The 23,811-nt window shown below is 53.8% G+C and overlaps 1 long non-coding RNA gene across 1 annotated transcript; it reads right to left on the reverse strand.

The window, feature by feature from the left end:
* Positions 1-7,154: 7,154 nt before the first annotated feature.
* On the reverse strand, positions 7,155-23,306 carry LOC140595284 (uncharacterized). The gene is made up of 2 exons (XR_011996783.1): positions 22,976-23,306; positions 7,155-9,579 (listed from the first exon to the last, which is right to left on the reverse strand). It is a non-coding gene; the product is annotated as an uncharacterized lncRNA (long non-coding RNA).
* Positions 23,307-23,811: the final 505 nt, after the last annotated feature.

The following is a 23,811-nucleotide window of genomic DNA, read 5'->3' on the forward strand; positions in this document are numbered from 1 at the left end:
CAGGCTGTGGGCCGAAGGTGGTGCTAAACCGCTGAGCCACCTGGGCCGCCCTTCTGCACCATTTTCAAAGGCCTCGGCGCCAGATGAGGAGCAGGGAGCTGGGAAGTCTCCTATCTGAACCATGAGGGGTTTTACAAAGCGGGATCCATCATATTGGCAATGGGCTTTGTGCAGGCCTCTCGCGGCCCCGGGGAGGGCTGCCCCACATCCGTCCTTCTGTGGAGTCCAGCGTGGCATTTGGGTTTCTCCATGAGGCAGAAGGCTCATCCTTCCGGTTGCTCAGCCTGGAACCCTGAACTCACCCCTGATTTCTTGATTTCTGTCACAACTGGTGGAACAATGTGTCCTGTCAGCTTTTCTTTCTTTCTTTCCTTCTTTTTTCTTTCTTTCCTTTTTTTTTTTTTTTTAAGATTTTATTTATTTGAGAGACAGCTTGCACACAAGCAGGGGGAGCGGCAGAGGGAGAGGGAGCAGCAGGTTCCCCACTGAGCAGGGACCCTGATGCAGGGCTCCATCCCAGGATCCCAGGATCACGGCCTGAGCCAAAGGCAGATGCTTAACCGACTGAGCCACCCAGGAACCCCTAGGGTGGGGATTCTTAAACGTTCTGAACAAATCCAGAATGTGAGACCATAGACTGCCCCCTTGCCCACGTCCACGCGCCTGGTCATCATCTCCCGCAGCCTGGACCACTGCAGACACCTCCTCCACGATTGCTCCCCTTCCCTCCTTTTGCCCCTGACAGTCCAGTGCTTCACACACAGCCAGAGGGGTTCTTTCAGAACCCAGAACCCAGACCATGCCCTCCTCTGCTCAGGGCCCTTCATGGTTCCCATCTGCCCCAGAAGAAAGCCCGAGTCCCTCCAACGATGTGCAAGGCTCTGCACCAGCTGGCCCCGCGACCCTTTGCCCTCACTGCCACCCATGCCACCCCTCATTCATGCCGCCTGCCCCAGCCACACTGGCCTTCTCCTCATCGTCATACATGCCAGCCCCAATCTCAGGGCCTTTGCACCTGCTCGTTCCTCTGCAGGGAACGTTTTCCTCCAGGTATCCACCCCCTGCTCCATCCTGCTTCATTTCAACTCTGTCCTCAAATACTTGCTCAGTGAAGCCTCCCCTGGCCCTGCTCCCACTTCAGGATCTGTGTCTCTCCGAGACCCTCCAGGCCTCATTCCATTCTTTACTTTTCTCCTTTATACTTATCACCACCTGAAACACAATAGTGTTAATTTACCCACTAACGTGGATCCCGCTCTCCACCTCCACCTCCAAAATGTCAGCTCCACAAGGACAGGGTTTGGTTTCTGTGCTTTGTTCACTGTCGCATGTCAACACACATAGGCCACCAAGAGGGGAGCAGGTTTTGATCTGGGATGGGTGAGCTAAGAGCTGACTCAGGGCTTGCTGAGATCCAGCCACCGTTCTAGGGGCCTGGGACCCCGCAGAGTGAAACACTGAGCCCCTGACTTCTTGGCACTTTCTCGTGGCCTTGAATGCCAGAGCTGCCACAAACTTACCAGGAAACCCTGAACCAGTGCGTGGCATCACAGCCTGGCCTCGGTTTTCCCATCTGTAGATGGGAGGACAATCCCTTCCTCCCGAGGCTATGGTGAGACTCAGTGATCTAATGCCTCTGAAGCGCCTGGCACCCGGTGGGCACTTGACCAGAGCTCATTCGTCCCCTGTCCAGCCCCCACGCTGGCTGTCCCCCAGGGGACTGTGCTGCGAGCATTATTTTTAACTGTGGCTCCAGCAAGCTGGGCAGTGGCTCTGAAGGCCGCGGGAAGACCACAGGGTGAGCAACATCCCAGCTCCCTCGATGCCAGGAGGCCGTGGCGTGGAAACATCAGGGAAGGCCATCCTGGGTCCATGCTCTGCCTGGTAACCCTTTATGCGAAATTATGTCACGTCACCCAGTGCTGTTTATAAACAGCACTGACCTTTCCCAAGCAGGGTGCTGGGGTGGGGGTGGGGGCCCCCCTGCGGCCCAGTCTCCCCGCCCCTCACCCCCATCCTGAGCTGTGGGGGCCCCTCCCGTCAGCCCTCATTCACAGAGCAAAGTTGGGGCGGCTGGCCTCTGGCCAGACTTGGCCTGCTTGTTTCAACACCTCTGAGCATTTTGCAGCTGACCAGCCCTGGGGTATTTTTAAACGCTGGCCTCGGCCAACCTCTTTGTCACATTCCAGTCGGGGCTTGGATTTAGTGCATGTCCCAGTTTAGGGTAACCCGGGGCGGGTGGCAGGGGGGGCGGCGGGACTGGGATTCGTTGACAACAAACATTTAACAAAATTCCAGGACCTGTGGGCCTACTGTGTGTCAGGCCTTGTCGCAGGAATGGAGGCCCGAGGGGACCTAAGTCACAGAGCCCGTTCTCAAAGTGGTCCTAGTCTGGCGAGGACGCGGTGACTGATGCCAGAATGGAGGCTAAGACGACAGTGACAACGCAGCCATCTATAGGGCCCAGCGGGTCATATAAATGAGTGAAGGCCCCCCTTCCCCTTGTGAGGTGACAGGGAGAGGGGTTGGGGACTGTAATTCCCGCTTCGGAAGGGGGAGGCTCCTCCTCAGCTCCTGCCTCAGTCATCACAAGAGAATCAGGACCAGTACGCCCAGACCTTCTGACTTTTCAAAAGAAGCTGCAAATCTAGGTTTATGTGGAATTTCCTGCAAACATTTCTTGACTTTTAAATGTTGGCAACAATTTTTTTTTAAATGTTAAAAACATTCTGAGAGCCAAATGAAAACCCGTTTGTGGGCTGGACTCAGCCTACAGAGTCAAGTGGATGGAGGCAAACAGTTTGTGCTTTCTGATGCAAACAGATGCATTAGAAAAAGCTCAACAAACTCTGGGGCTGGGCACCTGCTCTGAGCTCCTTCTAGTCCTCCCGACCCCAGAGACACAGCAGGGGACAGGACTGAGGACATCCCTGTCCTCCATGCTTCTAGCCAGTGCTGCGCTGGAGCTGCCTTGTACCGGCTTGTGAATTCTGCAAGCTGGTTGTTAGACACAGCCACCGTTAGAAATTAAATTATGGGAACTTACCTTTACATAGATTACAATAAAAAAACAAAGGTAACAACTATTCAGGGGCGCCTGGGTGGCTCAGCAGCCTGCCCTTGGCCCAGAGCATGATCCTGGAGTCCCAGGATCAAGTCCCACGTCGGGGTCCCTGCATGGAGCCTGCTGCTCCCTCCGCCTATGTCTCTGCCTATCTCTCTCTCTGTGTCTCTCATGAATAAATAAATAAAATATTAAAAAAAAAAAAGGTAGCAAGTACTCAAACCTATCGCTCTCTAATTGTTTCATGATTGTCTATACTGTCAAGCTTACACAACTACTGTATCATATTATATGATACGACATTGGGCTATTTATTATTTGATGGAAATAGCGTATCATGGCAGGCCACCAAAGCTCATCTCTTTTCCGCTCCAAGTTCAAGGAATTCACGTTGAAATCGGTCACAGTGGGAGTATTTACACCACAAAAATTGGCAAAAGGTAAAATCTGAGCTCCCTCTTGCTGACAGCCAGTTGTTAAACACTGAGCAGCAAACCAGATTAGGACAAATATACTGATAATATGTAATATGTTAGATAGTAACGCCTACAACGAAGGAAAATAAAATAGGTGGAGGGTTTGGTGGTGATGGAGGGGAGTATTTTAGACAGCCAGGCCAGGAGGAGATGATACTTGAGCAGACACCTGAATAAAGTGAGAGAATGAGTCAGATAGATATCTGGCAGAAGGAAGTTCAGGCAAAAGGAACAGCGAGTTTCTGCCTGGGGACAGGTACAAGCTTGCTAGTTTGGAACAGGGAGGAGGCAAGTGTGGCAGGAGCAGAGGAAGGGAGGGAAGGAGGGAGGGGTGAGGATGAAGCTGGGAGGTAGGCAAAGGTCAGATCATACAAGGTCTTATAGGCCACAGTGAGGAGGACGATTTGTACTTTAAGGGAAATGGGAGTCCTAGAGGGTTTTGAGCAGGGGAATGACAGGACTTAATTTATCTTTTAAACAGTTTCCTCTGACTGTGGTGGGTGGAAGAGAGCAAAGCTGGAAGCTGGGAGACTAGGGAGGAGGCCACTGCCACATTCCTGGCTATAAAGGCGACAACAGGAATATGGATTCAGAATGTGTTTGACAGTCAAGTCAGTAGGACTCCTGATGAATGGGATGTGTGGGGCGAGGGGACAGGGAATCAAATACGCTCCCTAGGTTTTGGCCTGAGCACCTGTGCGAGGGGGGCACCATGTCCTGCGATGAGACTAGCAGGTGGGACCAGGGCTTAGGAGGGGAATCGGAGGCTCTGTTTTGTGGTGTTCGAGGGGTCTGTGTGGTACCCACGTGGAGGTGTCAACTGGCCAGCTGGGCAATGGAGTCTGGGGCAAAAGGAAGTTCTGGAAACAGTATCTTTCTGTTGCTATTGCAACCCCAAGCCAGGGGACATGCTGTTGGGGATTGAGGAAGGTTCTGGAAAGACCTTACCTTGAAGAAGCTGTAAAGTTTAAGGAGAGGCGTCTGGCAGGAAGAGAATGGAGGAACAGCATTTTGAGGGAGGGAACAGCCATGGCAAAGGCCTGGAAGCTGGGAAAAACCGAGCCTTTTTATAGGATGGTGTGGGAGGGGAGCCCAGGGTGGGAGAAGAGGTAGAGAGGCAGGAGAGCACATCTGGCAGAGGGCTGCTTCTTTTACTGAAGGAGGCCACAGGGTGCCCTCAGGGTGCTGGTGTGAATTGTGAGCAGGTGTGGCCACGAGAACACCCTAGCACGGAGGCCTTGCGTCCACTTCTGCCCTTACGTACATTGCACGGCATTCGGAGCCCCCGTGCCCCGCTCCCAGCATACACAGCAAACCCCACTCCAAGTCAGCCGGGGCCTTGGCCAACCCAGCCAGTGTCTTGGAGAACTTAAGCCAACGAACCAAGAAAACAAAACAACCCTGAGAAGGAGGAAGGAGGGTTAAAAAAAAATATTCTGGAACCTTTGGTTTCTGGATTCCCATCATGTGGAAGGACCAGGAGGTCACTTCCCGGGACTGAGGGATGACCGAGGTGACCACGGCATGGCAGGGAGCTCGGGTGTTTACAGGACCTTTGTAACCACCCTCTGGGAAGAGGCGTGGGGACAAGGGGTCTGGCCCTGGGACGTGGGGCCTGCCGTGTCCCCAGTCTGGGGCTGAGTTCAAGGCAGGCTTTTCTGCTGTATACTCGCTGTGTGATCTTGGGCAAGTCATCAGTCTTTCTGAGCCTCGATTTCTTGATCCGTACAAAAGGCTAATAATGGGACCTGTAACCGTGTCACTCACCTGCCCCAGAAATTACCAGGGATGAAGTTGAGATAACACAGATCGATAGCTGGGCCCAGTGCCTAGCTCATGCGACACCCCGGATAGGTGTCAGCGGTCAATCAGTATTTGCAATGCTAATATTAATTATCGAGTGCTTACTTATGCCAGGCTTTGAGCCGCTCGCTCTACCTCATGTAAGCCTCAGTCCCTGCCTGGGAGTGAGGATTAGTACCAATTCCATTTCACGCGCAGGGAGACAGAGCCCCGGAGAGTGGACCCGGCTTGCCCAACGTGAAATTGCTAGTGCGGGACACGGCTGGGATTTGAACTTACATCTGACCTCAAACTGGTTCTTGTATTCATTCTGGGTTCTGCCTCCCGTGAAGCGAATCAGGCTCCAGAACTTGGGGAGATAGTCGTCTACGAGACCCTCGGCATCCATCCACACCAGTGGGCACCCCTGCCCTTCCCAGAGCCAGCCAGCTCAGACTACACGCTTGTCCTGGGGTCTAGACAGGGCACGACTGATCGCTGCCCCAGGGCAGCAGAGGGCCCGGAGAAGCAGAGCCCTGGGCCAGCCTGAGGCCTTCCTCTTGAATCCGGAGTCCAGCCGGGCACCCGCGTCCCATCAATAAACGTGCCCAAAAATAGCTTGCTGGGCCTGGCCAGGACAAGAGGACCAGGACGTCCTGTTCCCACTGGCTCTGGCCAGAGAGTGACCGTGTACTTGGCCTTCCCCATTGGAGGCTGTTGGAAAGGAGGGCAGAGCTCATCCTGCCTGAGGACTCATGGGAATAAGCCGGGCACCAAACCTCCCGACCTCGACACCGCAGGGCTTCCAGAAGGCATTGCTGGTGAGGGCGATGGCTGCAGGGGAACTGGGCCTCTTCGCTCAGCAGGCGGCTTCCCCGGGAGGTTAAGAGCGTGGACGTCCGGGTGATGCTAGGAGTGGAACCGCCTCGACAGCCGTCAGGGTACACTCTGTGCTTTACCTGCATCATCGACTTGGGAGCAAGCTCCCTTGTTACCCCTCTCCAGATGGGAAACCCCGGGCTCGCGCACCCAGGGGCACCCTGCCAGTTAAGTGGCCACACCAGGATTCAAACCCGGTTATGTGTCCCATTGGGACGACAACAAACTATGTGAAACTCAGTGGCTTAAAACAACACAAATGTATCCTCTTAGAGTTCTGGAGGTCAGAGGTCAAGCTGGGTCTCACGCGGCTAAAATCCAGGTGTCAGCAGGGCTGTGTTCCTTCTGGAGGCTGTGCTCCTTGCCTGCTCCAGCTCCCGGATGCCACCCACATTCCTTGGCTCTGACCTCTGTTCCATCATCACATCTTCTCTGACTCAGACCCTCATGCCTCCCTCTTAGAAGGACCCTGTGATGACATTGGCCCTATGGGATAACCCGGTTTAGTCTCCCCATCCCGAGACTCTTAATTTTATCCCATCTGCAAAGTCCCCTTTGCTGTGTCAGATCACAGGTTCTTGGGCTCTGGGGATTAGGCCGTGGACATCTTCAGGGACCCATCATTCCACCTACCCTGAACCTTGAACCTAGCCTTTCCTGGCTTTGCCTGAGAGCACTCCAGGCTGCAGGACCAAGAATGGGCAGAAGAGATGCAACGTGGTGGTCGGGAGGGGTGGTTGGGAGGGTGGGTACCCTGCTCAGCTCTGAAGTGAGCCTGGGGCCTTTATGGGAGAAGGTTCCTGGGCAGAAAGGGCAGGCCCAGAGATGATGAGGTGGGCCAGCCTGGAGCCCGGGGACTGGGGGGACCCAGAACACTATTCCAGCTCATTGGTGCCAAAGGAGCTAGAGTAGGCCAGAGCTGCCGACTTTCCAAAAGAATCTGGAAATCCTGGTTTTTATGTAACATCTCCAATTTTAAGTGTTAGCAAATGATACAAAATTATGAGGGGGAGGAAGTAACCCTGGTCCCATGTACATACACACACTGTGTGTGAGGTCACACGGAGCATGTCTGAGGCCGGATGAGGCCCATAGGCTGTGAATACCTGACCTGAGGCCTGCCAGGGAGAGGGGAGGTGTGTCCTCGCTGAGAGGAGTTGATGCTAGAACATGCGTGGAGGAGCCAGAAGGAGCTCCCTGCCAGCTTGGCTGGGTGGGGGAAGCGGGATGGAGGGTAGTGAAGAAAGGGACTGCGGGCTTTGGCAAAGCCAGGGGGACAGAGCAGGGGCAGACGGAAGCCAGATGAGTTGAGCTCCACCTCCCGCTGTGACTCCAGGCAGTCGGGGCAGTGGGGGGGGGGGGGGCTGTGTGGCCTGGGACAGGTCATCTGGCCTCTCAGTGCATCACACAGGGTGTCCGGGTTCACATATGCTGGCACAGGCCAGGTGTGCAAAGCAGAGTGAGCACCTGCCTCCCGTGGCCATGGCTGGGCCACTGCTGTGGAATTGAACCTGGGGTTTCCTAAGGAGGATCTCAAAACCATTCAGTCCTTCCACCGACCCCAGCTCGACCTGCCTTGTCCGTGGTGTGAGGCCAACGAAAGACTTGGGCTCATTCATTGAGCACCAACTGAATGTCACATATCCTATCCTCAAAGCCTGTGAAGCCGGTGTCACCCTGGCCCCCATTTTACAGGTGGAGACGCTGTGGCCAGGACACACAGGTCATGGGAGGAATTGGATAAGGGAGGAATGGAAGTGGGAAGGAGCCTCTGCCCCAGAAACTGTTCTCTCGGCCCCTGTGCCTGAGCCCTCAGCTCCTTATCAGGCCCGGGGAAGCTCTTGGGGTCAGTGGCCGGGGCAACCTTGCGGGTCACATGGAGGAAGTGGCCTCTGTTTGTCTGCTAAACTTTGTTCTCCACGTGCCTCTTTCCAACTTCAAACAGGTGCCAAGTCCCGACCTTGTTGACCAAAGGCCCTTGGTGCCTGTAGAGATTTCAAACAACTGGTCCTCCTTCAACCTCTCCACCTGAGGCCCGGCAGGGACTCTCTGAGCCATTTAAAATAACAGTGCCCAAAAGCTGGACCCACTGTGCGCCAGGCACCTGACAGACACGGGCTCGTCTAACCCTTAGCAATCCTGTGGGGCGGGGGCTAGGACACATCGGGGAACTGAGGCTGGATGGGGGGAAGCCACTTGCCCAGAGTCACACAAGCATAAGTAGGACGGGTTGAGAGCCACCCTGGGAATCCCTGGGCCATGTGACTCCTCTCCGCCAGCCACCGGGTGGGGGGAAGCTCCTGCTCTTCACCAATGGCTTCACCCCCTTCCACCACTTCTCTGCCAGGGTGAATGCCAGGGAATTGCAGTTTTCAGTCGTCCCCAGTTGGAGGGCTCCTTCCCGGGACCGGGGGGGCCTGGCTGCTAACGTGTTTGGGGTCCCTTCCCAAGCATCTTCTCTCATCCCATAAGCGGGGTTCCGTGGTGGGGAAATCTTGTCCACTTCCTCTCTCACAGGGTCTCCCCTGTTGGGGAAGGCGAGATGGGAACTGAAGCAGATGCCTGGAATAGGAGCAGGCTTTGGGGTCCCCGATTCCAAAGGCCTAGGGAAAGGCTGACAGGAGGTGGGGCAGTTGCCCAATTCCAATTTGGCCGGTTCTTATCAGCTCCAGAGTTCTTCTAGCAGACGGTGGAATCAAAGGAGGCCAGGGTCTGTTTGTTTATTTCCTCCTTTTTGGCGCAAGGAGATGAAAGCGAATCCTCTGCTCTGCCCACCTTCTCTCCCTCATGAGGCTGAGAACCAAGAACCCCAAAGTCGAGAAGGTTTCCCTGGCGCGGCTTTGCACAGAGCCCTGGGCCGAGCCTGTCGTCAGAACAATGGCACAGATGGTGCAAACGATGAGTGACGGCTCTTACGATCCCCACTGGCAGAGGATGAAACAGAAGCACTGGAGCCGCTCTTCAGAGGTGGCTCAAGCCTCCCTGACTCTCAGCTCCACACTCTTCACCCCTCCTTAAGCCACATTCCTCCTCCAGGTTTGTATTTCCGCCTAGAAAGGCCAGTGCAAAGGTAGCTAACAGCAGACATCCAGCTTCAAATGTGCCCTGAACCTCGCTGCTGTGCCCAGGCCCGGGCGTAGGTGCTACAAAATCCAATGACCTCGGTGCCCGGGCAAGACACACAGATGACTGAAGGCGGCCAGGTGGGAGACAGTAGGGAGCGGTGGGGACTCAGGTGAATCAGAAAGCCCCTGACTTTCGAATCTGCACCAGCCTGTGGCTATCTCAGGAAAATGAGGGCCTGCTGTTACCAGTGAGTTTTCAGGCAGGTCAGAACTCCAGATGTTTCCTGGGAAATCTCTGGATTTTTAAAATCCCCTGTAAGACAAGATTTTGTTTTACTATAGTAATAAATAAGATAAATTGATAACTGTACTATGCTGGCATCCTGGATTAAATCTTCTATTTCCCAGCGAGTCAAAATACCACCTTTGCCACATAGTCCTTCTCACCATTCTTCTATTTCATACTTTTCTTTGTAAGCCCCAACATGAGTTTATCCAATGAAACGACCCCTTGGACCACTCCTTGAAACTGCATTAAGTTTGTATATGTTGGCACATTTGTCGTTGTAAGGACATGGAGTCGTCCCGTCTTCCATATTCTCATCTTATTTTGTACCCCTGGGGATGATGCTTTAGTTTTCGTCCAAAGTTGATTTTCAAATGATGGCAAAATTCCAAGCTGTTGGAGCTGCACGGGGCCAAGGAACGCCTCCCGTGGGCTGCGTTTGGCCTGGGGGGCTCCCTGTTGCCCCCCTGAGATTCAGGGAGGCCTCGCCCCACGTGGGAGACTCAGCACGCTGAGATAACCCTGTCCCAGGCAGAGAGATCTCCAGGGCCAGGCAACTCTGGGCAGCCTGGGCTGAGAAAGGCTGCGATGCTCACCGCCTGACCTACTCTGGGGAAAGGCAAGGCATTCGCTTCCTTCACTCACAGCCAGATAAGCCCGTGGAGGCTCCCCTGGCTCATTTTTGACCAACCGCTTAAAATAACTAATTGAACCTAGCCCAGGTTTCTTTTTTTTTTTTTTTTAAGCAAATTTAGGGGAGCTTGGGTGGCTCAGTCGGTTAAGCATCTGCCTTCGGCTCAGGTCATGATCCCAGGGTCCTGGCTGGGGTTGAGCCCCGAGTCAGGCTTCCTGCTCAGTGGAGAGTCTGCTTTTCCGTCTTTCTCTCCATCTGTGATCTCTCTGGCTCTCTTTCTCTCTCAAATAAATAAATAATATCTTTTTTTAAAAAAAGGCAAATTAAAAATACTATAGAAAATATAGTCCATTGATCAGAGAATCTGTCTCAAGGCCAACTGCCCAAGGAGCTGTGGATGGGGCATGTGGGTCTGGCTCCTGCTTTGTGGGTCTTCTGGGCTAGCAGGGAACACAGGTGAGAAACCCAGAGCCACAAAAAGTTAAGTGAGGCCCATCGCAGTGATGACAAATGCATGAAGAGGCAAAGTAAGGTCATGGGATCCAGAGACACCAGAGGACCACTGTAGGCAGGGGCCTGCAGACACCTCTCAGCAGAGGTGACATTTTGCTAAGACCTGAATGATGGAAAAGAAGCAGCTGTGGATCACTGCCTCCGTGGCAGCTGTGACACCCAGGAAAACCACTCTGACATTTAGGGGTCTATCCTGCCAAGTTTTTTACCGAACTATATTTTTACATCTCCAGGATTTTTTTTTTAAATGTACTTAATTTCTATTTTACATATTTACACTTTCTAGAAAAACAAAAGTGGCCTTGTCATGTTCTAGAACCACCTTCTTTTTCCCACTTGGAGCCTCGGTTTCTCTGTCTATAAACCAGAGATCTTCCTAAGTACCCCCGGGGGTGGGGGCGGGTGGTGACGGTGCCCCTGAGAAAGTGGCCTATGGCACATGCTACTGATCCAAAGACTAGCCATTATTGGTATTTTTAAAAATCACTTTTTAGTGGCAGCTCTGCGAGGTGGGGACTATCGCTTGCGCTCTGCAGGGGGAGAGGGTAAGACTCAGAGACCCCCTAGCGTGGAAGGCTGAGATGTGACCCGGCTCAGGAGGGGACAGCATGTCAATCCCCGGCCCCCTGGCTCCGCACCGAAACCTCAACCAGACATTGCCCCTTCCTCCCCAGAAAGGAAATCGAGACCAAAACCAGGGGCTTCTGTTCGGTGGTTGTTTTTCTTTTTTTCTTTTCTTTTTTTTTTTTCTTTTTGCCTCTCCTCGATGTTGTTCATTTTTGTGAACATCGCACTTATCTGATGTCACAGGTTTTGGGAACCCAAACCGCAGACGCAAATACGCGTGTTATTCTTTGAAGGATTGTGCAGCGAGATAAGGGAGCCTGGTGCTGTGGGACATGACTCAGGGCTTGTCTGTGCAGAATCGGGAGTGGCAGGGTAGGTCCTCCGGTTCATGGTCGTCAGCATCTTTGGCCGGAGCTTGGTCACCGGGCCACACGGTGTGCGCTGAGCCTCCGTGCGGTGCCTGGCGCTGTCTGCGACGGCCAGGTGGTGGGCACAGGGGCAGCCCGGGGGCACCCCCAACATCCAGCGTGTCCTGAGGATGCTGCAGAAAAGGCTGGTGGCCTGGGGGCCCCGGGGCTCAGGCATGCTGCTAATGTTCCTCTTCTGGCAGATTCTGAGTTAACCCGAAAATCCTGTCTGGTTTTCCTGTGCCATTTGAGAATGGCACTCGCACACCTGAGTCCCCAATCTGACCTAAGTGTCATCAGGCCTACAAAACTCTGCTTCCTGCTTCCACCCCAGGCCCCCGTGCAAACTGTTATCCACACACAGCCAGAGGGATCCTGTGAAAGCCCGAGTCGGGTCACTTCCCTCTTCAGCTCAAAACCCTCCCATGGTTCCCTCTTCACTCAGGATCAAAGCCAAGTCCTTCCTGTGGCCTCCCAGGCCTGTGTGTGCCTGGGCTCCCCCTCCCTTGCTCTGCCCTCTCCTCCTTCATCTCTCCCGCACATTGCACTGGCCTCCGCCAAGCCCCTTTGCCTCAGGGCCTTTGCACTTGCTGCCTTCTTACTTCCTTCACTGCAATACCTCTTATCAGAGAGGCCATCCCTAACCCCCATCACAAGTGTCTTTCTCAAAATAACTGTTTTCTCATCCTGCCTAATTTTCCTTCATTGCTCTTTCTTACTGCCCAACGTGTTAGATATTTATTCTTTATTATCATTGAGCCTAATCCCGAGGACTTTTGTATTTCTCTGGTGCCTGGAGACCGCCTAGACATTGAGTGACCTCCATAATTACTTTTTTTTTTTTTTTTTTTTTTTGGTGTGAACCAATGTAAGAATCTTGGGGCCAACCACTTCACACCAAAGGGTTTAGCTCAGGTCATATGAGAATCATAAAGGACTTTTAAATGGGGGACTTGCATGATCAGTGTGGTGGGAATGACCACTGCAGCTTCTGAGAAAGGCCACATGCCCTGAGTGTGAGGCATGCACTGTGGGTGGGCCACCAGATATGTCGTGGGGAATACAGACGACTTAATATCAGCGCCTTCCTGGTAGGGACATCTCGGGGATTAAACCAGATGCTTTGCATGTGAGGCTCAGCCCCACACTTGTTGTGTGGTAAGCGCACAGCAAATGGTCACTAGAAGTACCAACAGCAGCGTGCAGGGGAGCGTGGTGACAAGAAGATTAGCTGACGTCCACGTTTCTGGACTGAGCAATGGCCAGGATGGGAATGCATGAGATTGGAAACAAAGAAGGAGGAATCTGGGGGTGTACTTGAGGTCACAGGTCTCAGGGTCAGAGGGGGACAAAGGGTTGGGGGTGCTGTGAGGTGTCCAAGGGAAGGTGTCCAATTTGGGAGGGGGTGCTCAGCGGAGAGGCCAGGGGTGGAGGTACAGATTTGGAGGTTCTCAGTGCAAAGGTGGGGACTGAAGACTCAACAATGGTCCTGAGTCAGAGACGGTGTGCAGAGAAGGAGCAGAGGTGGGGTTGGAACTCTGAGGGACTCCCAACGTCCCTCCTCTACTCAGGGCTTCCATCCCGAGCCCGGGCTGATCTCCTGAGGCTGGGGTGGGAGCCCCTTCCTTGAGCACACAGGTGGACGGTCCCTCAAATAAAAGCAGGTTCTCTCAGCCAGGAGAAGAGCTGACAGGGCTCGAGGACTCAGCAACATCGGCCAAACCACTGTCAACCAGGACTCTTCTCTCTGGTCCTGTTCTCTCCTCATCTGCCGCCAGTCTCATCTCCAGTCTCACTACATGTATCCATCACCTACGGCTACAGTAATGCTGCGTAACAAACCACCCCTAACCATGTATTCTCTTGAATATGGAACTGCTGCGGGTCAGCTAACCCCGTGAGGGGTTGGCCAGGCAGCTCTGCCGATCTGAGCCGGATCCACTCACAGATCCTGGAGGTCAGCTGACCTGGGCTGGCCTGGCTGGGGTGGCTCTGCTGTGCTTCACACGTCTCTCACCTTCTACCACAACCCGTGGGCCATAGCAGATGTGTCTGGTGACAGCAGTGGCAGAGGCATAGGAGCGGGGTGGGAGCATGCAAGCTCTCTTAAAGCCAGGTCTCCAACTGACACACTGTCACTTTCATCTCATTCAATTGGCCAAAGCAAGTCACGTGGCTGACCTCAAGTCGAGGGGGAGGAAATATGCTCCAGCCCTCTGTGGGAGGGACCACGTGGGCTCACACCAAGAGGCCTGGATACAGGGGTGGGCCAGGGATGGGCTTCTCTTTTGGCTCCCTTGGCTCCCTCCATATTCAAGAGAATATTTGTCTTCAAGGTCCCCCTCCCCAGCCCGATGAGATAAATCAAGGACAGAAGCCCACATGCTACTGATGGTATCATAGAAAAAGAGAGCAAGCACATGTCCCTGATAACGTCTTTGAGTCACTGTACTAACAAGCCTCGCCCTACTGGTGGCCGACACCGTTTGGTGCCCGCTCAATACCCGCTTTCCTTTTGTCTTTGTTTACAGAACCCTGATTGTATCTGGGGGTGGCAGTGGGTCTACTGAAAGCATGCCCTCTTCTAGACTCCCTCTAGAGCTAGGTGGGGGTCACCAAGTGATCCAGGTATGAACAACAAAATTAAGCCAAATTTGCCAAGAGGGGTTCCTACAAAAGCTTTTAAAAGAGAGACCAAGCTGCTCACCCCTTGCCCCCTCGTCCTGCCTGTCATGCACATATCAGCTGGAGATGGCATGGCTATCTTGCAATCATAACCAACCATGAAGACAAAAGCCACACGTTCTAGATGGCCAGGCAGAAAGTAGGAAAGAACCTGGACCCCCGGGGGCATCACCAAGTCACCCTATCAGCCCTGAGTGCTTACCCCTGGATTTCTAGTCACAGGAGACAATAGGAACCCCCAATTTGTCAGGTTTGGTGTTACTTGCAGCTGAATGCACGCCCGGTGGCCCGCCCCCCAACACCGCCTCTGGGTTTCTCACCCTACCAGAAGGTGCATTTTCCTAGTGATGAGGCCAGTTTGCACTGGGCTTTCCTGTATTGCATTTGAATGCATCTTTAATGAATACCTGAGTTTTGCAGAGAGTTAACTTCTGATACAGCTGCTCTTGGACTTGGGTGAAATGGGAGGTGCGGTGGGGCGGGGGGGGGGGGGGGTGGCGGGCATTCTTATTCTCCCTGGAAAATCAGATGAGGAGAGAGAGGCAGTATGATTTCCCAGGATCTTTCTGCTGGGGTCAAAAGGACTAAGGACACAGATCTACTTCCACTTTAGCTATCCATAGGAGTTCTGACTAATGGAGGTGGTTGGATTTTTGGTTTCAAAGAGGGAGGCTAAGGTTCCAGGAGGCAGATTTATCACCGGAGGCTCTCGGCCAGAGCTACGTCTGCCTGACTGTGGGACTGTCTTGTCTTTCTCCTTTCTGGGCCCCTGTCTTCTCATCAGTGGAATGGGATTACTCAGGATCAAAGCTTTGCAAATATTCCATTTCAAAGTAGGTAAAACCCTTTTACAGCCGAACCTTGACTTGTTGTCCAACCCATAAAAAAGATAAAAGAGAAACTGCTCAGAGTGAGGCGGGTCAGGAGGCCTGCAGCCTCCTCCCCAGGCCCCAGGGCCCCCAGGCACCTCGCTGCAATCCTGGGCTCACTGGGAGGCTTTTAGGAAACACCAGCTGAGGCAATACCAAGGCCTTTGGAAAATGCTGCCGCAAAGAGGGGAGTCTCTGATTTGGCAAACATCGCTCAAACGTTTTTGCAGAAGACAGGCATGAGTACGCGAAAGAAAACCAAAAGCTTTCCAACGGTGCACGAGGACAGGGAGCAGAGAGTCCCCTCCCTCCCATCTCTCACTTGCAGGTCCTGCCTGCACAGCCACGGCGACCAGGGCCTCCCCCCAGATGGTCTAAGGTCTCGGAGCAAACGTGCACATGTGTCACCCCCTCTCTCTTTAAAACACACATGCACACACGCGCACACTGGAGTGTTCTATAATCACTGTTTGCATCTTGTTTTTCTCAGTTAACATTACACCGTGGTGGTTTTTCCAAATCATTGCTCAGAGATCTGCTTCATTCACTTCAATGGTTGCATGATACCAGAACACTATTTCATTTATCAGGCTACACAGACTCCTCTACTTGGGCGTTCAGGTTGCTTCTAGGCGTTTGATGTGTCCAAAACCCCACAGTGAGGGTCCTTACGTCCTTATTCGTGCATCTTGGTGTATATGTGTTATTTTAGATGCTTGGTTTTTCTCTCTCTCTCTCTCTGTGTCTGGCTTTTTTTTTTTTTTTTTTTTTGCCTTTTTTTTTTTTTTTTTTTGCTTATTAGCATTTTCAGATTTTTATTCCATGAACATGTCCCATTTGTATAATAATTAAAAAGATATGTTTACAGGCCCAGGCCTCAAACTTCAGCCAAGTTAGATAAACAGCCCCACGCATAAGGACAATTCAGAAAGAACAAAAATGGGCCTCTGCCACCAAGGCCTGTTTGGCTGGGAGGTTGTGTTTCTAGAGAGTCCTGTGCCAAGGCCCAGCCCTGCCTGCTGTGGCACGCCCCGCAGTGCAGGGTCTGGGTTCTAGTTTGGGCTGGGCCACCAACTTGCCAGGTGATTCCAGGTAAATGGCTGAGCCTGGCCGGGCCGTCAGCAGGGTGTTTACTGCGTGCCAGTCTCTGAGCTAAGGTTGATAGGGCGTCTGGGGACCTTGGTATTATTATCCTTGCTTCCCAGATGAAGAAAGAAAGACTTGGGGGGATGAAGCTCTTGCCAGTCTCCTGGAGGTCAGTCAGGGAATCACCAGCCAGCACCAGGGGTGGGTCCTGATTCCCCCCCACCTCCTCTGAAAATATCAATTCACCCTCAAGTGCCAGTGGCTCTACCCTCATGATATAGCCCTGTCTCTCACCAAATCCTCACCATGGCCTCCGAGGCCCTCTGTGATCTGCCCCCCAGCTGCTTTACAACACCATTCTCACCCCCGACGCTTCCCCTGGCTCTCTCTGCCCTGTCACACCAGTGGCATTCCCAACCACAGGGCCTTTGTACTTGCTGTGTTCCCCTCCTTGGATTCTTTTCCTTACTGGCAGGTCCAGGCCCAGGTGGAGACAAGTGAGATGCCCAGGGTGAAAAAATTAGGGAGGCACTCACTCTCAAGTGCCAACTTGCCCTTGAATGAGACTGAGACCAAGTGTCCCCCTACATTCCACCAACCGGGCCACTCCCTGGCCTCCCCACCCCACCCAGAACTGCTTTGCAGATGTGGTTTTTCTCATCCATGGGGTCTTGGCTTAAGTGACCTCCCCTCCTCAGAAAGACCTCCCTGACCATCTTAGTTAATGCTGTTCCATCACCATCCAGCGCACCACATTGTCTTGTCTCCTTGGTGGCTCTTATTACAAAAGTGACTATTTCATGCCCATCTCTGTCCACTGGCTTAGAAACTCTTTGAGGGTCAGGACTGTGCCTGCGTCATCCTCGGATATCTCTCCAGTGCCGGCTGCAGTGCCGAGCATGCAGGAGATACTCCATATACACGTGGGATGAATGAACAAATGAGTTGGTCAGCAGCAGAATCATGATTCGAACCCAGATCACCTGACTCTAAAGTCAGCCCTCCTGCAGATGACTGAGGAACAAGGAGTTCACATCCAATAGGCCAGGGGACCCTTGACTGTGGCCTGTGTCACAGCCTGTTCCATGTGTCCCAAGGACAGGCTGCCTGAGGAAACCTCTGGCAGGGAGGAGCTTGGCCGCAGCGGAGGGGGCTGCTCTCAGCCTCAGGCCTTCATGGGGCCAGCTGTGCCCCCCTGCCCCCCCACCCCCGCCCCGCCCAGCCCTGCCCCGTTCTAGTTTTTATTTTTAGCGGCAAGTTTTTGGGCACGGCGAACTCTCCTTAGGAGAAGTCCAACAAGAGGATGAGGGAGGCGGTTTTGAAATCCGATGGGAAAGTAGGTCAGGCCGGGTTGCTGGCCGGGGTCCAGATGATAAGGCCTCGGTGGAAGTTTAATAACGTGAGTGGCCGTATCCATGACATAATTCATAACTGAGAGGAAATGACAATTAAGGAGCAATTGTGCAATGCGGGACAAGCCTCCTTCACAGCTCGTAAAAGCAGGAGGAGGAAGAGGCAATGCTGTCATGCTGGGGCCACGGGGGGCCGGGCTGGCGGTCAGCAGGAACTGGGGGGGCTCAGCTTCTACATCGGGGGGTTTGCACCCATCTACCCGACCCCCCTTCAGGCCTCGGGGAACTGGGAGGACAGGAAGGCAGAGACTCCCTTGAGCAAGCACCTACTATGTGCACAGACGGGCTCAGGGCTGGCGTGAGAGCCGCAGAGCTGGGATTCTGCTGTGGATGAGAGATTTGGACACAGCTGCACCATTTTGATGTTACCTTGTCAAAGCAGAAAATCGCTTTGATTATTGAGTAAACTCTACAACAGACACCCCTGATCCTTATTCCATCTCCCCCCTCCTCTCTCCAGTTACTATGGATTTTCATTTCTCCTTTATACATTCTCTATTTTTTGATCTTTCCATGAGCACTCTTTGCTTTTATAATCAGACACACACACACACACACACACACACACACACCAGTAAATCCACCCTGGCCTCTTTCTTCCTCCTTGAATAAATCATGTATGTGCCCACCCCAGGGCCTTTGCACTTGCTATGCCCTCTGCTTGGAATCCTCTTCCCCAAGACATCCACACGGCTCACCTCTCAACTCCTTCAAAGTCTTTGCTCAGATGTCATCTTCCCATCGACGTCTTAGCTGACCAACCTTTAAAAACAGCAAACCCATCTGGTGTTCTCTACCTCTCTTGTTTTATTTTTATCTATAGCACATACTACCAATCAACCCTCTCCATCTGCTGTTCACTTATTTTATGGTCTGCTTGGTCCTCAAGATATTAGCACCACCAGCAAAGGCATTTTTTTGTTGTTGTTCATCTTCTATGCTGCTATGCCCCCAGCGCCAGGAACCGTGCCTGGAACACTGTAGGTGCTCAAGGAATACTGGTGAATGAATGAATGAACTTTTGCTATGATTACTGGCTGAGAAAAAGGCCACGCATGTGCTGCTTTGGTTCGGAGGCTGCCCTAAAGTGGGCCCCAGGTCAAGCGCTTCGTGGAGGCTGCCGGTGGGATGAGAAGTTAGTAATCAGGGCTGGTTCTCCTGACCCAGGTATTTGCAGCTGACATTTGTGCTGAGTGGCCAGAGCTCCATGTGAAGATTGTATCTCCTCCTCCTCCCCCCAGGAGCTCTGTGGCCACTTCAGATAAGATTCAAAATGCATCGATCCGCTGACCCCGCCCCATCTATGAACACTCAAGCGGTAGAGCAAAGCTCTACATGCAGAAGGGGTTCCCTGGAGAGCATGTTGCGAGAGTACACACACACACACACACACACTCAGTGCTCTCACACACACTCAGACACACTGGACCTGGAGGTCCAGACCCTGGGACACACATACACACACACACACACACACGCATGCAATTAAACATACTCATTTTGTTATTCACAGAAGCACACGCTCACATGCACAAACACATTTGTACACACAGCACACAGATGCCTACTCACACCCAGACCCATGTGAACACACACACACACTCACTCGCCTTCTCAAAGCTGTGCATTCCCACTCTCACACGTTCCTAGGCACATAGCCACTCCCATGCGCATGCACAGTCTGGGACCCCCCAGACATCCCCAGCCACGGCCCCTGGGACACACACAGCACCAGCCCTTCCTATGGGTGGAGGCCCAGGGAGCCAGTCCCCAGCTGTAGTTTGAGGAGTGGGGACAGATCGCATGCCCTGAGCCCAGTCCACCCTGGATCTGTCCACTCTGGCCCCGCACAGCCAGGAAGCCTCCGAGCATGGGCAAACCGGGTCAGGGCCAGCTCCGTAAGCAGCGGGTGTGTGATGCCCACATCAGCCCTGACTGTGCTGCCTCGGGGCACGTCTGCCCTGCTCATCTGTGCCCAGGGCACCCGCCCACTTCCTCCCCATCAGAGGGCAGGCCGCCCTGCTGACATCAGGCGGTTTCTGGGCCTGCCTGGCACCCAGAACAGAGGAAGGAAGCAATCTTTCCCAGCCACGGGGGCCAACCGGAGGAGCCCTGGGGTGGCGCAGCGCTGAGGACCCGCTGCGGCTGGGCTGCCCGCCCCTTCACCCGCGGGGGCCCCATGGCCCGGGCTTAGCCCACAGTTCGGAGGACTAGGCTCTCTGATTAGCCCCCGAAGGTTTGTGAGCACCTTCCCTTCCGTCCCGAGAACAGCGACATCAATGACTGATCCCATCGAGCACTCGTCGGGTGCCAAGCGCTGCTCTGCATCGCCGGGGCTTATCCGTCAAGTCCTGGCAACAGCCCTGCAGCTGGGCGCAGTCAGCATCCTCGCTGTCCGTACACTAAATGAGGCACAGAGAGGCGAGGGGACTGGCCCCCGGGCAGGATTTGATCCCCACTCTCAATCACCCCACCCCGTCCCCGGCTTGTGTGTGGGGGTTCTTTGGTTCACTTGCTCCGTGTCCTGAGCCTCCAATAACCACGGCCTCGCAGCACACATCCGTCTGCACAACGATCTCACGAGCCAGGCACCAGGATGGAGCCCGGCACCATTCAACAGAAGGAGAAACTGAGGCTTCAGTGACCCTCCTGGAGCAGACAGCAAGGAAGGGGCAGAGCCAGGTTTGTACCTGGGTACAGAGGGCTCTCTCTGTGATGTCAGGTGGCCCCTCTGCCAGGACCGGAGGGAGGGAAACGGGGCCAATGGGAAACGGTTCCCTTGAAGGCCAGGGAACAGTCCGAGAAATAATAATACATTTATGATAACCTCACTTCTTTTACTTTTTAAAAGAGCAGGAAATAACAAACATGCCCTAAAATACATAGACATTTACGGGTTCCGTTCGGTGAGTTCAGACAGACGCACTTGAGAATCAAGCCACCTAAAGCAATATACACACACTTCCATGATCGGGTTTCCCCAGGCTCCTTCCCTGGCGACTGTTGTCACCTGCAGCCCCGGGTCACCCCACCCACCTGTGTGCCACTGTCCCCGGGTCTTTTTGTCTCAGCCAGAGTTTCCAACAGAGTGAACCATGCTGCGCACACTCTTTGTGTCTGGCATCTTCCATGCGGCAGGACGCCTGCGGGGCTCAGCCAGCTGCCGCCGCGAGTGTCCACAGTTGGATTCCTTTGTGGCCGAGTGTCGTTCGGCCGCCAGAGCCCCCACGGCTCCTTCATCCAGCCTGAGGGCGACGGCGTCTGAGCTCCTGGCTGATGTGAACATCCACACACACCGAACACCTACTTTGAGCCAATTGCAGTACCGATCCAACACCCTTTGCCAACACCGTGTCTGTTAATCTCCGCGCCAGGTAGATGCCACCGTCCCCCCACTTTCGGGGCAGAGGGACATGCAGGCAGGCTCAGGACGAGAAACCCAAAGACACCCAGCTCACTGCAGCCAGGGTGGGACAGGAACACGGGGCAAGGGGCAGAAGGTGACTGCAGACACCTCTGGGGACACCCTGGGGATGCCTGTTTAGTGGAAAGTGAGCTGGAGCAACCACAGTGATATCAGCAGACTGCATTTATTAGGCACCCACTATGTTCCTTTTCATGGGTCCACCCATTCCGTCCTCCCAACAACCTCTGTTATCCTGTATCACAACTGGAGAAACTAAGGCACAAGGAGGATGAGTCATATCACAACTGGAGAAACTAAGGCACAAGGAGGATGAGTCCCATAGCCAGTGAGGGGCAGAGCTGAATCACCCAGGTGATCAAGTCCTTTCACTGGAAGGCTATGTGGCCACATTAATGCTCCTACTTGGTTAGGGCTCCTCGTGGGGGCAGGCTCAGGTCCTGAGCTGTCCTGGAGGCATTTCCACTTGTGATTACCTCCCCCCCTGCCTGGGAGCTCCCCTGGACCGGGCAGTTCAGGATCCAAGGGCCCGATACTGGGAGTACAAGCAGCAGGGGGGAAAGTCAAGAGCAGGACTTTAAAGTTTATTTTTTTAGTAATCTCTATGCTCAACGTAGGTCTCGAACCCACAACCCTGAGATTACGAGTCACATGGGCCACTGACTGAGCCAGCCAGGCGCCCCAAGAGCTGGACTCTAAATACAGTCTCTGATTACGCTCTGCCATTTGCTGGCTGTGTGACCTCTGAGCAGTCACTTAGCCTCTCTGAGCTTTCATTCCTTATCTGTAAAATCAAAGATGATGGCGATGATGATGACCTCAGGAGGATGCAGTGAGCCGAGGATGGAGTTGTTAGAGCCGACATTGACCTGCATTTTCCGCCCTGTGGGGGGTCTGTCAATACTCAGCAAGCCTCACGGTGGCCTTGCAAACCATGTGCTGTTTAATCCCCATTTCACAGATGAAGAAACTGAGTCTAAATATCATCCCCATGCCAAAAATCCCCACACATACATCTGCCGGGACGGCTCGCCTGAACTCAAGCTGGAGTATCCAGCTGCCGCTCAACAGCCTCGTCAGCAACTCAGACCTCCAGGTGAGAAACAGAACTTCCTACCCTCCCGCGCGACCCGCCCTTTCTGTAGCTTTCTTGCTCTAGAAAACGCCACCTCTATCTTTCCAGGGGCTCGAGCCAAACACCCTAGTGTCCTCCCCGACTCCTCTCGGTCTCTAACCCCCCACCCCCCTTCATCCCATCCATCAGCCTTCAGAAGGCAGCCCCACCCAGGTGTGAGTCACCGAGTGCTTACGTGGAGCACGGCAGTGTCTTCCAAACTATCTCCCCCATTCTGCCCTTTCTCTGTAACCAAAGGAAGTCAGATCATGTCTCTTTGCTGCTCAACACTCTCCTAGTGGCTCCCACGTTACCCGGAGTAAAAGACAAGGTCCTGGCAGTGGTCTGTAAGTCCTGTGTGGTTGGGCGCCCACCTTGACCCTCTGACCACCCCCTACCCCCCAGCCACACTGGCCTGCTCCCTCCCTGCTCCTGGAACTTACCAGGCATGCTGCAGCCCCAGGGCCTTTGCACTTGCTATCCCTTTTGCCTGAGATTCTCTCCCCAGAGATAACTACATGGCTCCTCTCTCACCTCCTTCGGGTCTTTGCTCAGAAGTGAATGTATCCAGAGGCTTCCCTGACAACTCGGTTTTAATGAATAAGCCCCCTTTACCAGCACTCCTGGTAGTGCAGCCCCCTGCCTCCCCCCCCCCCATCCGTCACCAACTGACATGTGGAATTTGAAGTTTTGTTAACGTCATTGTCATTACCAGTTTTGAATGTCTCCACCCACCGCGCTGCACAAGGGCGGGATTGCCCCTGGGATGTCCACTGCGGCATTCTCGGCAACTTCGTGTCTGGTTCCGAGTGCTTGCTGGATAAATATTTGTCGAAAGCATGAAGGGGGACCAGGAGGGGTTAACTGACTTCCCAGGCCATCAGGTTCCGACATGTTAGAGCCAAGACTGAACCCAGGGGTCCACGTCCCAAGCTGTGTCCTTAATCTCTTAAGGTTTGGTTCCAAGTCGGCACCCCACAGATGGTGGCTGTCAGGGACATGATTTTAGGGTGCTGGGCCCATCCTTCCCCACCCACAAGGGAGACTAGGGTGCAAAAGGGAGAGGTTGGGCTGATTATGGCCTCCAGCCAGTAGGAGATGACTCATCGACCCCATGATGACAGGTGACATTCCATCCTCTTCCCCAGAGGACTTTGGCCCGAGATAAAGGGAGCCCTGCTTCTGGGAAGAGGAGGACAAACAGGTGAGAGAGGTGGCCAGGCCACTGCCTGGGGGGTTGCATGTCATGGTGGGAGGGCCACAGGGTCCACTTACGAAGTGGGAACGGCCCAGGTTGGACTAGCCAGATTGAGCCCTGAGCCTCCCTTCCAAGGTCAGAGATGTGGAGTCCTCCTCCATTACCAGGAAAGTGGAGCTTCCGCACCCCCCCCGTGAAGTTGGCGCCCCAGCCTCTGCATCAGGCAGTCAGGGGACAGCCTCTCGGTACCCTTCCATGTACCCTCGGCATTTTTGCATGGCTCAGGAGGACTTGAGCCAGTCGGCAAACACTCTTCGAAAGGGAATTTCAAGGGGCCACAGACTCTAGCC

The sequence above is a fragment of the Vulpes vulpes genome, chromosome 14 (genome assembly GCF_048418805.1).
Source record: "Vulpes vulpes isolate BD-2025 chromosome 14, VulVul3, whole genome shotgun sequence".
Classification (NCBI taxonomy): Eukaryota; Metazoa; Chordata; class Mammalia; order Carnivora; family Canidae; genus Vulpes; species Vulpes vulpes.